The sequence below is a fragment of the Malus sylvestris genome, chromosome 10 (genome assembly GCF_916048215.2).
Source record: "Malus sylvestris chromosome 10, drMalSylv7.2, whole genome shotgun sequence".
Lineage (NCBI taxonomy): Eukaryota > Viridiplantae > Streptophyta > Magnoliopsida > Rosales > Rosaceae > Malus > Malus sylvestris.
The window spans coordinates 8912589-8928707 of NC_062269.1; the positions used below are offsets into that span (position 1 = coordinate 8912589).

The 16119-nt window shown below is 38.1% G+C and overlaps 1 pseudogene; it reads right to left on the reverse strand.

The window, feature by feature from the left end:
- Positions 1-5797: 5797 nt before the first annotated feature.
- LOC126585104 (bifunctional phosphatase IMPL2, chloroplastic-like) lies at positions 5798-9964 on the reverse strand (annotated as a pseudogene).
- Between the last annotated feature and the right edge of the window lie 6155 nt (positions 9965-16119).

Sequence of the window (16119 nt, forward strand, 5' to 3'; positions counted from 1 at the left end):
GAGGCTTCGTTGGGAATGTCCTCTCAGATATGAGGAAGGGTTGAGCATTTTTGTAGATCTGCCTGTCTGTTGAGGATGGAGGTCGACATATATAGGAGTCTCCCTAACAACAAGTAGTAATGCTATTCTTTTACCCTGCTTGGTCATAGCATAGTAGTGGGAGCTGCCAGCTTCACGTGTGTCAGAGTACTTTGAAAAAGTGGTCTGTGGTATTTGGAAAGCTGATGTTGCGTGTGAAGATTACAGACAAGTTTTATCCAAGGAGATCTGGCTCTCGAAGTTGAGAAAGCGGTGCCTCTTCGGTTTTTGAACAAGCAATCCTGTCGATGATCTGACTCTCGAGATTCGGAGAACGGTGCCTCTTCAATTTTTGAGAAAGCAATCCTACTGGGAGTTTGGCTCTCGAGATTCGGAGAGTGGTGTCTCTTCGATTTTTGAGAAAGTAATCATGTTGGGAGTCTGGCTCTCGAGATTTGGAGGGCGGTGCCTCTTCGATTTTGGAGCAAGCAATCTTGTTGGGAGTGTTTTCTCGAATGTGAGTAAAGGTTGGGCATGTTTGCTAGTCTACCTTGCCACGGAGCACAGAGGTTGACACACAAGGACTTTCCAATTATCCAACAGTGGTGCTGTTCCTTTACCCTTGTGGGTAATAATATGGTAACTAGACCTTCAAAATTTATGTGTTTAAACTTTGTTAGTGCTGTTTCTTTGCTATTCTTTTACCCTTCCTGGTCATAGCGATGTAGTGGGAACTGCAAGCTTCACGTGTTTAAACTTTGTCAGAGATCTTTGGCAGAGTTATCTGTGGTACCCATGAGCTGATGGTGCGTGTGGAAAGTGGATGATTAAACAGTAAGATTCACGTGCTTTCTACTTCACCAGAAATCTTCAACAACATGCCTATAATTTCAGCAAAGCTGAGTGTGCGTGACAGGTGCTGACAAGGCTGAAAAAGCAGGTGCCTCTTTGATTTCTGAGATCGGCCCTCGTGGTCTCTGAGCAGCCCAACTTTTGAGAAAGCAAGCGCCTCTTCGATTTCTGAGATCGGCCTTCGTGGTCTTTGAGCAACCCAGCTTTTGAGAAAGCAAACGTCTCTTCGATTTCTGAGATCGGCCCTCGTGGTCTCTGAGCATCCCAACTTTTGAGAAAGCAAATGCCTCTTCGATTTCTGGGCAGGCGCCTCTTCGATTTCTGAAGCTCCGTTGAGTGCAGATTTTTATAGAGGCTGGCATTAAGTTCCAAAGCACACTTGGATCTCCACCAGTAGAAGCTCCATTCTTGCACTTCTAAGATCTTGATTTGTCCGACCTCTTCTTTCTTCAACACCTTTGAAAATGTTCGGCCCCTCCGACCGTCATTTTGACTTGAACCTTTTTGAAGAGGCAGCCACGCCTTCTCCAGACAACATATGGCGCCCATCCTTCTTATCCCTTACTGGTTCTCTTACCGTTGGGGATTTCGTGATGAAGAATGATATGATCGCTGCGGTGGTGGCCAAGAACCTTCTCACTCCCAAAGATAACAGACTACTTTCCAAACGGTTTGATGAGTTGGCGGTTAAGGATTCTCTGGCTCTGAGTGTTCAATGTGCAGGTTCTGTGTTGAATATGGCCTAACGCTTATTTGCTCGAACCCGCCATGTTGAGTCATTGGCGGCTGAAGTGATGAGTCTCAAACAGGAGATTAGAGGGCTCAAACATGAAAATAAACAGTTGCACCGGCTCGCACATGACTATGCTACAAACATGAAGAGGAAGCTTGACCAGATGAAGGAATCTGATGGTCAGGTTTTACTTGATCATCAGCGGTTTGTGGGTTTGTTCCAAAGGCATTTATTACCTTCGTCTTCTAGGGCTGTATCGCGTAATGAAGCTCCAAATGATCAACCTCCGATGCCTCCTCCTTCTAGGGTTCTGTCCAGTACTGAGGCTCCGAATGATCCCACTCCGGTGCCTTCTCTTACTAGGGCTCTACTGACTGCTGAGACTTCTCCTAAGCAACCTTTGTGAAGGCTCCCTCTTGTTTGTTTATTTTGACTCATGTATATGTACATATTTGTAACTTATCGGAGATATCAATAAATAAGCTTTGCTTCTTTCCAACGTATTGTGCTAAATACATCAAAACCTTCTTCACTAAGTTCTTTGATTTTTTTCTTTTGTTGAATCTTGTATGTTGAAGCTTTGTGAATGGAACATGTAGGTTGAGGTAGTGTTCCCTTAATTTCCCGAGTGAGGAAGACTTCTCGGTTGGAGACTTGAAAAATCCAAGTCATTGAGTGGGGTCGGCTATATGAATCTTAGAACGCCATTGTGCTCGATCCTGTGTCATGTCCTCCGTTAGATCCAAGTACTCTAAGTCTTTTCTTAGAGTCTCTTCCAAAGTTTTCCTAGGTCTTCCTCTACCCCTTCGGCCCTGAACCTCTGTCCCGTAGTCGCATCTTCTAACCGAAGCGTCAGTAAGCCTTCTTTGCACATGTCCAAACCACCGTAATCGATTTTCTCTCAGCTTTCCTACAATTTCGGCTACTCCTACTTTATCTCGTATATCCTCATTCCTAATCTTATCATTTCTCGTGTGCCCACACATCCAACGAAGCATCCTCATCTCCGCTATACCCATTTTGTGTATGTGTTGATGTTTCACCGCCCAACATTATGTGCCATATAGCATCGTCGGCCTTATTGCCGTCCTATAAAATTTTCCCTTGAGCTTCAGTGGCATACAGCGATCACACAACACGCCGGATGCGCTCTTCCACTTCATCAATCCAACTTGTATTCTATGGTTGAGATCTCCATCTAATTCTCCGTTCTTTTGCAAGATAGATCCTAAGTAGCGAAAACGATCGTTCTTTGGTATTTCCTGATCTCCGATCCTCACCCCTAACTCATTTTGGCCTCCATTTGCACTGAACTTGCACTCCATATATTCTGTCTTTGATCTGCTTAGGCGAAGACCTTTAGATTCCAACACTTCTCTCCAAAGGTTAAGCTTCGCATTTACCCCTTCCTGGGTTTCATCTATCAACACTATATTGTTTGCGAAAAGCATACACCAAGGAATATCATCTTGAATATGTCCTGTTAACTCATCCATTACCAACGTAAAAAGGTAAGGACTTAAGGATGAGCCTTGATTTAATCCTACAGTTATGGGGAAGCTTTCGGTTTGTCCTTCATGAGTTCTTACGGCAGTCTTTGCTCCTTCATACATATCCTTTATAGCTTGGATATATGCTACTCGTACTCCTTTCTTCTCTAAAATCCTCCAAAGAATGTCTCTTGGGACCTTATCATACGCTTTTTCCAAATCTATAAAGACCATGTGTAAATCCTTTTTCCCATCTCTATATCTTTCGATCAATCTTCGTAAGAGATAGATTGCCTGCATGGTTGAGCGCCCTGGCATGAACCCGAATTGGTTGTCCGAAACCCGTGTCTCTTGCCTCAATCTATGCTCAATGACTCTCTCCCAGAGCTTCATTGTATGACTCATTAGCTTAATACCCCTATAGTTCATGCAATTTTGTACGTCGCCCTTATTCTTGTAGATAGGCACCAAAGTGCTCTTTCGCCACTCATTTGGCATCTTCTTCGTTTTCAAAATCCTATTGAAAATGTCAGTGAGCCATGCTATACCTGTCTCTCCCAAGACTTTCCACACTTCGATCGGTATATCGTCTGGGCCCACTAATTTTCTATGCTTCATCTTCTTCAAAGCTACAACCACTTCTTCCTTCCTGATTCGACGATAAAAGGAGTAGTTTCTACATTCTTCTGAGTTACTCAAGTCCCCTAAAGAAGTACTCATTTCATGTCCTTCATTGAAAATATTATGAAAATAACCTCTCCATCTGTCTTTGACCGCGTTCTCTGTAGCAAGAACCTTTCCATTCTCATCCTTGATGCACCTCACTGGGTTTAGGTCCCTTGTCTTCTTTGCCCTTGCTCTAGCTAGTTTATAGATATCCAACTCTCATTCTTTGGTATCTAGTCATTTATACATATTGTCATAAGCCGCTAACTTAGCTTCTCTCACAGCCTTCTTCGCCTCTTGCTTCGTTCTTCTATACCTTTCACCATTTTCATCGGTCCTATCCTTGTATAAGGCTTTACAACATTTCTTCTTAGCCTTCACCTTTGTTTGTACCTCCTCATTCCACCACCAAGATTCCTTTTGGTGTGGAGCAAAGCCCTTGGACTCTCCTAATACCTCTTTTGCTACTTTTCGGATACAACTAGCCATGGAATCCCACCTTTGGCTAGCTTCCCCCTCTCTATCCCACACACACTGAATGATTACTTTCTCTTTGAAAATGACTTGTTTTTCTCCTTTTAGATTCCACCATCTAGTCCTTGGGCATTTCCAAGTCTTGTTCTTTTTTCTCACTCTTTTGATATGTACATCCATCACCAACAAGCGATGTTGATTAACCAAGCTCTCTCCCGGTATAACTTTGCAATCCTTACAAGTTATACGATCCCCTTTCCTCATTAGAAAAAAATCTATTTGTGTTTTTGACGACCCACTCTTGTAGGTGATCACATGTTCTTCTCTCTTCTTAAAGAAGATGTTGGCTAAGAAGAGATCATATGCCATTGCAAAATCCAAGATAGCTTCCCCATCCTCGTTTCTCTCCCCAAAACCATGGCCACCATGAAAACCTCCATAGTTGCCTGTCTCCCTGCCCACGTGTCCATTTAAATCTCCTCCTATAAATAACTTCTCCGTTTGGGCAATTCCTTGCACCAAGTCTCCAAGGTCTTCCCAAAATTTCTCCTTCAAACTCGTATCCAACCCTACTTGAGGTGCGTACGCACTAATCACATTGATGAGTTCTTGTCCTATTACAATCTTGATTGCCATGATTCTATCTCCTACCCTCTTGACATCTACAACATCTTGTGTCAAGGTCTTGTCCACGATGATGCCAACACCGTTTCTCGTTCTATTTGTGCCTGAATACCAAAGTTTAAACCCTGAGTTTTCTAGATCCTTTGCCTTAAGACCAACCCACTTAGTTTCTTGTAGGCACATAATATTTATCCTTCTCCTCACCATAACTTCCACTACTTCCATAGATTTTCCAATTAAGGTTCCTATATTCCACGTTCCTAAACGCATTCTACTCTCTTGAACTCTACCCTTCTGTCCTAGCTTCTTCACCCTCCCCCGTCCAATAGGATCAAAGTACTTCTTTTGTGTGTCCTGTGTAAAGTTGATAGGAGCATATGCTCCCAAACAACTTTGAGTGAAGTCGTTCGAAAAGAAGTTTCTATGGCCCCCTTGCTCATTTAACACTGCATCCGGGTGCCGATGGAGATACAGCGACCCTTACTCACTTATCACTGTGCTCGGGCCACACAGCGCGCCACTTACGGGTGACGCCCTAGCTTTAGCGCGATTTCGTTCTGGATTCATTTTCATAAGGATTCGACGTAACCGAGGTGTGCCGGCTGTCGACTACCTGACGCCCTCCCCCTCCTCCTTATTTGAGTTTATACTAAGATCTCCCATTTACATCCCACTTAGCGCTAGGATCAAGTGGTAATTTTATCCAAGTGAAAGGTTTAGTGTCAATATATCATTAACAAAAGGATAATGCTATCGACACTCCAACAATCTCATTGTGCATTCCAAATTTTATAATAGTACCCCAACAAAAATGGTTTAAGCTTTTGTTTTTTTGTTTGGGGAAATGATAACACACATCTTTTTTTAGTCTCCTACACACCCTTGTTTACTATTATTCGTTATTTTCGTTTGATTTATTCAATTCAGTGACCAGAAATAGTGGGAGGCTTAACAAATGGAAATATTGAAAAATCCAAAAAAATGAGGTCCGTCTTTGGCTCCTTTATTTTACAACAGTTTAATTGTGACCAAAATTCCAGCAAATCTTAAATCTATGGGGGAAAAATCCCCTTGCTAAATGTTTTATATCGCAAGGTGAACGCAAACGCATAATGCAGCTTCTCCAGATTACGCTTTGTATTTCACTTCTTCCCCGTCGATCAATCCACCCAGCTCCTTGATGTCGTATCAGCAGAATGTAAAGATTCACTGCCATTGTAATGAATCTAGAGCTTGCTGGTGAATCTGCTTATCTCCAGCTGCCACTACATCAAAACCTGGGGAACGTACCAAATTACCGTTATCCGTTAACTTCAAGAATAAACAAATAAAATAAAACGAAGAAACAGGAATAACCCCAATTAGGCGCGATGACATATAAATAGTCAGCTAAAGCATTGTTAGATGTTAGCATACTTGTTGCCTTTGAATTTGGAGAAGCATCCCAATAAAGCTGATGTCCCTTCCATTCTGTTATGACACCGCCAGCACCTTCTATCACAGGGTAAAAGAAAATCGTATGGCTGATAAAACAGTTGAGATTCTTGTTAGGTACTAACACTAACATCTTTCATGGATGACGAGAAATGTAACGAGATTCATGCATGGTTGCAGATTTAAAACAGCTCAATGCAAGAAAAAAGGCGTTAAAAGTGCAGAAAAGATAGATGCAGATATCACAAAGGTTATCTAACACATCATCAGAAACTACCAAGTCCCTTCTGCTTTAAATTCTCTCTCTAGTTCAACCAGAGATTTAGAATAGCTACCACTCATATCATACACCAGGCATTGCCCTCTTTAGCGGCCCAGACATTCCGAAGAGAAAAGCATATCACTTGATAAATTAGTCATATAAACAATTTAACAACGAAGAGTTCAGCTTACCTTGAGACCAGACTCAACAACAAGATCCACAAAACCAGAAGCCAGCAGGGCATAAGCATAGCAGTCACAGCCGTACAATGGCACTTTTACCTGTAGACCAGGTATGAAATACATGAGTCATTTTATTATTCGTTTTTATAAGAATTTAGATTTAGAATATTTAAGATGAAAACGTCAACCGACAAAAATGTAAAGATGTATGAGACACTTGGGAGTTATATTTTCACATTAGGTTTCCTGATGTTTCACATACTAGGATATTCAGCTTAATATCAACTTCAGCGTAATTATGTGTTCCCAAAGTTGCTCAGGATTGAGTGAGAATGAGAAATTCACACAGATTATCCCAAACGCATAGGAACTTCACAAAAAGTAAAAGATAAGGATAAAGCAAGCCTAGCACTGCCCAATTTGCTCTCCCTTTTATTCCCTTTGAGGTAATTCTTATTAACTGAGTCTGATTCTTAATATAGCTCATATAACTAAAAGTGAATCCACTAATATGGCGGTACTTTTCTGTCACCTAATTTCAAAATTCTATATTTTATGAACGGACCTTATTTCTAACACGAATAAATGCTTCTTCTGCCTTTGCACTGAATAGGTGTGGGCTTGTAGTGTACCTAATCACGGGAACATGTAAAGTTATATAAGAGAAATCCTAAAACAAAAATGATAGAGAAAAGGAAAATTATAAATCCCTGGGTCACACGAATTGGATGCCATAAAGGTCTAGATACATTTTGGACATGGTTACTTTTTAAGCAACAATCATTTCGGCTATACAATAGATACTCAAAGGAAAAAAAAGAACCTACAAATAAGCCTGTGCCAGATTTGCACAAGCGCGTGTGGACACTACTTGGCCATTCAATGTAGTTTTCCTTCCACTAATCCCAACCCATCTTTCTCTTAAAACAGGCTGATCAATTATCCCAAGAATCTGGAGGAAAACAAGTATCAGTTCATGAAGTACGTACACGTAATCTTTAAGTCTGAAATAATTTATTGTGCAATTATTCAAACTCAGTGTGAAACTATTCAGTCCAGGAAACTGGGAATGAGCACTAATTTTCGATGTGCACAATATTTTAATTCCAAGTAACATCTATTGCATGCACAAAATGAAACGAATTACTTTCACTTGGCAAGTGGCAAGTGTTAAAGTGATGAAACTACGTAGATTTTTCCTGCCTGTAACACATTTTTTAAATAAATTTTTCTTTCAGAAAAGCTATCTTCCATTCGCAAGAGATGAATACCAAAGGAAAAAAAAATGTCTTTCTAGAAACGCAATCCTGCAATTACATACTAAATTTTTAAGAAAAATAACAACAAAGAAGCCAGCTCCTATTTTATGCATGCTGTAGCAGATGATTCTTACTGGTTTGCCCCGATGTAGCAGAGCAATGAGAGTACCAAACACAGGTTTTCCTGGAAAAAAAATACAGATTTTACTAGAGAAAACATTTAAGGTCATAAGACCCATAAATATGATCTTCCTTTAAAAGAAACATACCAGTGATAAAGCTCTTTGTCCCGTCTATTGGATCTAAAACCCAAACATAATCTGCAAACTTCTCATTGCATCTCCACCCATTCTCTTCTCCATAACTGCAATGAAAACTCTATCATATCTTCACCGACAGCACAAAATATAAATATTCATGATTGTACATACAAATTTAACATTGAGATAAACCAAATCTTCTTTTACGTTCCATTGGGTTTGAAGAAAATAGTCAAGAGTCATACAAAACAACAACAACAACAACCACCAAGCCTTATCCCACTCAGTGGGTCGGCTTTATGAATCCTAGAACGCCACTGTGCTTAGTTTTGCTCCAAGTACTCCATAGATTTTCTAAGAGTCATGCGAGAGTGGTAGAGAATAAAAAAGCTAAATGATGCCTAAACTTGTCAATCGAATTAAACTACTTATCATAGCTTAAGTGAAACTTGTCATGTTCAATTCTATAAATGGAAACACCAAGCCAAAAAATTCAGAAACCAAAACAGTTAGAGATATAACACTCTAACAATATTTCCTTTCAGCTTTTTCTAGGTAAAATAACATACATTTATAATGTAAACCTAGAGACACAGAATTTAAGGTCCAGTTCAACTTAAGCAGTCCAGTTTCCTTGTGACCAATTGAAATTCTAGGAAAATGATCAATTCACATAGAAAACTTACATGGCATGAGAAGGAAGATTCTCTGATATAGTTGAGGCCATTGCTCCCTCTGCTGTTTGATCTGCAATTGTCACAGGGCCTGCAGCAAAACAATCAAGCCGGACATCAATGACTAATAAAGTTTCCCATACTCCACACTGCACACCAATCACTTACTCTCGAAAGGACTTTCGCGGATGAACTCACTCAGCTTCATCAATTCAATTATTTTACAAACCAAACAGCTCAGAGCTAAAAACTCAGCGCTCCAATCGAAATTTTCTTTTCCTACATTTTCTCGGCAACCAAACAGACAACAACAATTGAATCCAGCATTCCTAATGTTCACTAAATTCCTCACAAATCCTCGTAGTCTCAAGTTTAGTCGTCTTACCACTTAGTACTACAGTTTCGCTTGAACCCTGAGTGTAAATATATATCGTTTTCTCTTCACTAGAAAAATATTTACCAAAATGATTCTGGCCATTTTCCGAGTCTCACAGTTAGCTTTCCGGGAAACCAAACAGAGCAGGTATGACAATACTCACTTATAGAAACTTACTGGAATCCTCTTTATCGAGAATGTCAAACTTGTGCCGGAAATATTTCCGATTAACTTCCCCGGAGGTGTCGGCAACCTTGTTGGCGACCTCAGCGAAGCGGTCGAGCTCGAAATCGTTGGGCGGGAGCGAAACGACGGGGTCTGGGAGGTCGGGGAGGGAGGCCATGGCGAGTGGGAGTCGATGACGAGAGACAGGGAGGCTGAGGAGCGAGAGCGAGTACTTGGGAGTGGAGAAACGGATGGTGAGAGTGTTGAGGATGGGAATGGGGATCGGAGGGGTTTGGGAGAAGGAGAGGGGTTTGAAAATCTGGGAGAGCATTTGGGAAGACTGATGAGGCGGGAAAGGGAGAGAAGAGACACCGATGGAGCGGTGGAGACTGAAGAAACGAGGGACTTGTGAGCGAACTCGGACAACTCCACTTCGGTTGGGGAGGAGAGAGGTGGCCCGCGGGTGGTTTTGGAGGTTTAGGGAGCGGAGGTTGACGTGTTTTGTGCACCGTTGGATTGTGAAAGGGCGGCTGGATTGCACCGGTCAATGTGGACCCACCACCACAGAATTTATGTGACATTTGTACAATAATAATGCTAGGAGGCTAATTTATTGAAAAAAAATTACAAAACTAAAAGACATGAAAGTTGAATAGTTGATTGGATTATTATTTAAGCGTTGATAAACGTGTTCATTCTTATTGATGACACATTATTTAGTTTATAAATTTTATCTACAAATTTAGTCTCCTTAGCATTACTCCTTCCACAAGGAGCTTGAGACTATATCTAAATTTTTTCTTCTCGATTCGGTTAGTCATTGATCTTCTTGACCACTTATTGGTATGTTGTATGAGAAGAAAAATTATAATTGAGTAAGGAACTTTTTAGGGTCGGTTGAGTAATGTTTTACAAAACAATTATTGTAAACAGATAACAAATAGAATTTTGTATTCTTATGATTTGCAAATGTATCTAGTAGTTTAAACCGGAATTCTTTTTGAGAATGAAAACGTCTCTAATACTAATATTTGAAATGTCATTAAAAATTAATAAAGTCGTGTTTGGTAGTAATATTTTTGTACCATCACTACAAGAAAAGTGATTATTAAGTGCGGCCAACTAGGGGCAAATGGTAGAATTCGTCTCTATTAATAAGATACTAGTATATGGGCACACATGAAGTGTGTGAGAAATTTTTTTTATTTTTGTTTTTGAAATAGAAAGAGAGAGGAAGAGAGTGATAGAGAATGTGGGAGTAGGAAGTTTATACATATATATATATATATATATATTTTAATTTTTAAATTAGAGATATGTAGGTGAAGTTTTGAAAAAGAAAAAAATAGCAAAATTTGGTTGTGTGAAATTACATTTTTGCCCCATATTTCTTATTCATGTTCTTTTTTTAATTAGAGGGTTAAACTGGTAATTTCATAGAATTTTAGTTGACAATGAGTGTTTTATTAATAAGTAGAGATTAGATTTAGAAATATTATTTGCCCCTATTAGTTCTATTAGGGGCGTTTAAAGCAGCCGTTAATATGGGAACAATTTCCAACTGTTAATTTTAATAACTAGTAGGGGAAACAACCGCCCCTATAGTCAATAAGATTTAATTATTTGATACCCTAATCCTAATCCCATTATTACTTTATCAATCTCCACTCTCTCTAGCTGTTTATTTTTTGTTTTATTTTAATTTCTATTGTTTAAATGTATCAACACCTAACCTATATCAAGTATCAATAACATTCTCTCTTCTCCTTCTCTTTGTTCTTTCCCTTCATTTTTCGTTCTCCCTTTTTCCTTATTTCTTAATGCTTGTCATTGGTGGATTGAAATCAAGATAAAGAGATCATTAGGGGTTGAGAAAGTTTAAATCTTTGATTGATCTCTAAAGTTTATTATTCTTTCTTTTGTCTTGTTTTGCAACGTTCATACAGGTAATAATTTTCATTGTTTTTCTTTACCCAGTTATTTTGATTTTGAGTTTTGTATATATTTTGTGCGATTACGTTAAGAACCCAACTTGTCCCTGTTTGAATTTGAGCTTTCTCTTTTGTTTTTATATGTTTTGTAGGTTTTGTTTGGTATTCGATTTGGAATGGGAGGAAGTATTCGAGTGTGTATATTTTATTTTTGGAAAAATTTGTAACAATTATTAAGATCTTGTGTTTTGTGTTTACAAGGAAGATGGAACACATACTTTTCATATGCATCAAGGGGAGATTGAAGATAGACTTTTAATCCTGTTATGTGTTTGAATCAAGGGATTAAGGTCTGGTTTGGTATTGATGTGCTTTAAAAAAAAAAAAACTGCTTCTGCTGTGCTGTGAGAAGCTGTGAAATAAAGCAGCAGAGTGTTTGGAAAACTTTTTTGTAAAAGTGCTTTTGAAAAAAAAAGTAGTATTATAATGTTTGATAAACTTTTATGTAAAACAGATGTGAAAAAAAAAACTGGTTTTCAAAGCTGGGTTTTGCAGCTTTGTGTTTTTGGCTTTTTTTCACCCAAAACTGTGAAAAAAAAAGCTGAAGCTGAATGTTTACCAAACATAAAAAAGCTCTCAGTTTTTTTTTATAGCCACATTTTTTTTTCAGAATCACCTCAGTACCAAACCAGGGCTAAATCTTTGATTAGATTTAGATTTGGAGAAAACTTTTAGAACCTTATGTAATGGGGTGGATTTGTTTGTATCCATTGTACTCCTATCATGTAACATTTGTACCTAATCAATTGAAGAATGTAACTTTAATATTAATTTGTTGGCAATAGTTGGGTAGGTGATGATATTAGTTTTGAATAATAATTTTCGAAGAACTGAAAAGAATTTATAAATATACTTGATTTTGAAAATGTGAGAATACGTATCAAATAATTAATGGTGAAATGGAAATCATTTCTCAATTAAAACAATTTCCAAAATGCAATACGACAAATAAAAGCTCAATTATATACAAATATTAAAGTAGGGGCCTTAATAATCGCCCCTAAAGCTTTTAACATCCGCACCTAATGTTTTTTTCTACGTCACACTTGCCTATATAGCATAATAACTATTAGGGGATGGAAATATGTACCCTTTCGTATCTATTTATCAATAGCAACGCCATTTTAGATGCAAATTTGAAATCTGCCCCTCCTTACTACTAGGTGCGGAAATCTTTATTTTTTGCCCCTATTTTTAACTAATAGATGCAAATGTTTTAGCCTCTACTTGTTCTAAGTTTTGTAGTGTATACTTAAGATGATGGTCATGGTAAAAATATTGGTTACAAATGTTGGTTACAATGAGAGTGGTGGTAATAGTAGTGGTGGCCATTGTGGAGGGAGGGTGATGATTATGGTAGTGGTGTGGTAAAAGTGTTAATGGCAATGAGAGTGGTGTTGGTCGGAATGGTGGTAATAGTGGTGTGGTGGTGCCCATGGTTAGAGGCGGGTGGGCAGGGGAGGGGGATTGGGGATTTATCACATGGTAAAGTGCAAAAGGTAGCGGTGGTGATGATGGTAGCGATGGTGATACGGTGAAAGTGGTGGTCGTCCATGGCAATGGAAGATGTGGTGACAATATAGTGTGTCGAAAGATGGTGATGATAGTGAGATGATGGAAGTGCATTTGAGTGCATGGATCTCAGTACATACATTTCGATACTAACATTTAAATACATTAGTTCAATATAATATATTATACATTTAGGTACATTAATTGAGTCTTTCAAGTTTGAATAGTGAAATAAAATTAATCAAGACTTTTTTTATTAGCACCCCACAAATTGCTGTTTACATCCCACAAACTGAAAGAACCCCACACTTATTTTTTTAACTAAGCATTATCTTAATACACCCCATTTACTTACTCAAATTACCCTCACACCCCATTTGCTATTGTACTAGGGGTATATCCGAGGAGAAACCAATTTCGAAACGAGAAATGCAACTCTTAAATTATGACTCTCAGGAGGCAATGTGAAGCTGCTCATCTCAAGGCCTTATGAAATCCCTTTCTCTGAGAGAAGCAGATTCTAGGAAGAAAAATTGAGGCTTGTCTTTCTTGTATGCATGAATACTCCATTAACATGGTCTAATACATAGTGCTTGCAACAACCCTAAATTTTCTGTCACCATTTTTTACAGCACCTGTCACAGCCCGTCCCGGAGTATTATTTTTCAATGGCATGAAATTTCAATTATACCCATGCACTCTCTCTCTCCTCCCTCACGGATTTTTCTGAAAATTCGTACAATTGTACGGACGAACTTTGGAACCAACCATACACGCACGGATCGATGTCAAGAATGTAAGATTCGAACTCCTTGCAAGTCTCTGAGTTCATATATGCCATTTTTAGATCGTGAGACCCTAAAAAACCTGAGAAACCATCACCCCCGATTTAAGTACTGTTCACATGGTCGTAATTATGGATGTTTCAGGGGATTTTAAGCTCGTAGGAAGCTTTAGGACGTTCTTACGAAGCTCGGAGAAGAAAAACCAAGCAAATTGGACGTCGGGAGACCTAGTTTTGACGAGTTGCAATTTTGCAGAATTATCGAGGAATTTTCCGACGTGATTCTGTAATTCTTGGAGCTTGAAATTGCTAAGAATGTGTTCTACTCATTGTAAGCTTCAATATGGTATAAGTTTCATGAGTTTTGGTGCAAAAATGAAGAAGTTATAAGGATTTTAAGATTTTCCAGTTTCTGGCAACTAGGGGGCTATGACCCTTCGTCATACTAGTGAGTGGGCTTTTGGTTTTCAATATATATTTATATACTTGAGATTTTCCCAGAAAAATGTGTTTAAATGAAAGCATGCTTTGAAATGCCATGCATATAATTTTATATTCAGCATATGAATTAGTATATGATGCATAATATGAATTGGTGCTGTGGACACTCAAGTAAGTACCAGGTGAGTATTGTTTTGTTATATGAGATATTGATAATGTGAGACGTGATTGAGAGCTCATAAATCTGCATCTCGGGTGATTGTGATTTAGCCAGAGATATGGCATATGCCTGTATATAATGTCACATCCCGCACCATATGCTCGCATTGGATCCAATTTAGGTGCACAGTCTTGTTGTACAGACCATCATAGGTGGTTCCAACTCGTAGGTGACTAGCGATTTATCGCACAGCTATCATGAGAACGTATCATTGAGCATAACTATATTACACCCAGTCTTGTCGTACAAACCTTTACAATGGTTCTGACTCGTGTGCAGTGTAGTGCCGTATAGGTCACTTGCGGTGACTTTGGCTAGATTGACTAATGAGCTATGAATTTAGCCATATTGACCTCTGCAGGGGTTCTGGCTAATATGTTATTTTCCATGAATTTATTTTCACCTGAGTTACTTATTCTTTTATATTTTTGGCATGGCATACTTATGAATATGGATATGTGAAGCATGAATTGAAATATATATATATATATATATATATATATATATATATATATATTCCATTTCTGGGAAAATTATACATTTTTTACGGCGAGGGGTTAGAGCATTTGATAAATGAAATGGTTTTGAAAAGCTTTGTTTTTGCCCACTCACACTTTCTGTTTTGCGCCTCTCCAGGTTTTAGATAAGCTTGTTCGTTGGTGGCTCACGAAGATTGATTGGAGGTTCTCACAAATGTAGGGCATCTTTGGGTGTCGTTTAATTAGTACTTGTATTCTAGACTGAACTTAGGCTACTTATGCTCTGATTTGTGAATTCACACATATTCTAACACTCATCTTAACTAGTACTCTTATGAATTGGTTTTTATTTATTCATATTCTCTATTATCATTATTGCTTCCGCACTGTGCACATAGTTACGTTACTCTCACATGACGGCCTACATGCCCTGATTCGGATCAGAATGTGTCAGCACCCCTCATCATATTCAAACACCAAAATTTCCCAAAAATTAAACAGGTTTTTTAATCAACTTGAACAAAACCCGCTTGAAATTGTTGGCAAATTTTCAGAACTGGATGATTAGAATAACCCAAAAATCACAGTGGTGAGTGAAATAAGAATTAGGGCATGTAATTCATGAAGCATACAAAGCATTTGATATTTAAATTTTATATGGGATGTATTCATCAATATATAAGATGCTAATAAAACAACCCTTAATAAATTAAAAAACAAAAGAGTTTTTTTTTATCAAAAAATAAATTAATATCGTGAGAGATTAAATAAAATGCACATTAATGATTTTAAATTAAGAACACATCAAAAGATTATAATCAATGTTCAAATGTTCTTGAAGGATTAGAGTTAAAAAAACCCTGAAAATAATTAGACAAGAAAAATCAAATTTTCTCTCGTCAACCTTTTGTTAGGGTATCACGTCGCATGCAGAACAAAATAATAATGGGTTCTTTAGAAAAATGGCCCTTGAAACTCTTATTTTCCAAACAAAAACCCACCTAATATTAAATATCCAAATAAAACCCAAATTTCAAATAGAGTACCATGTAGACAAATATGTAACCAATTATTATCACATATTTACAACTTATGCCACAAAACTCTAATTATGTCAATAAATATTATTACTTACCCTAATTATGATTAGTAATTAACCCCATATGGAAAATTTCACCTTTCTTGTATGGTAAATATTAGGAATATATATATATATATATATA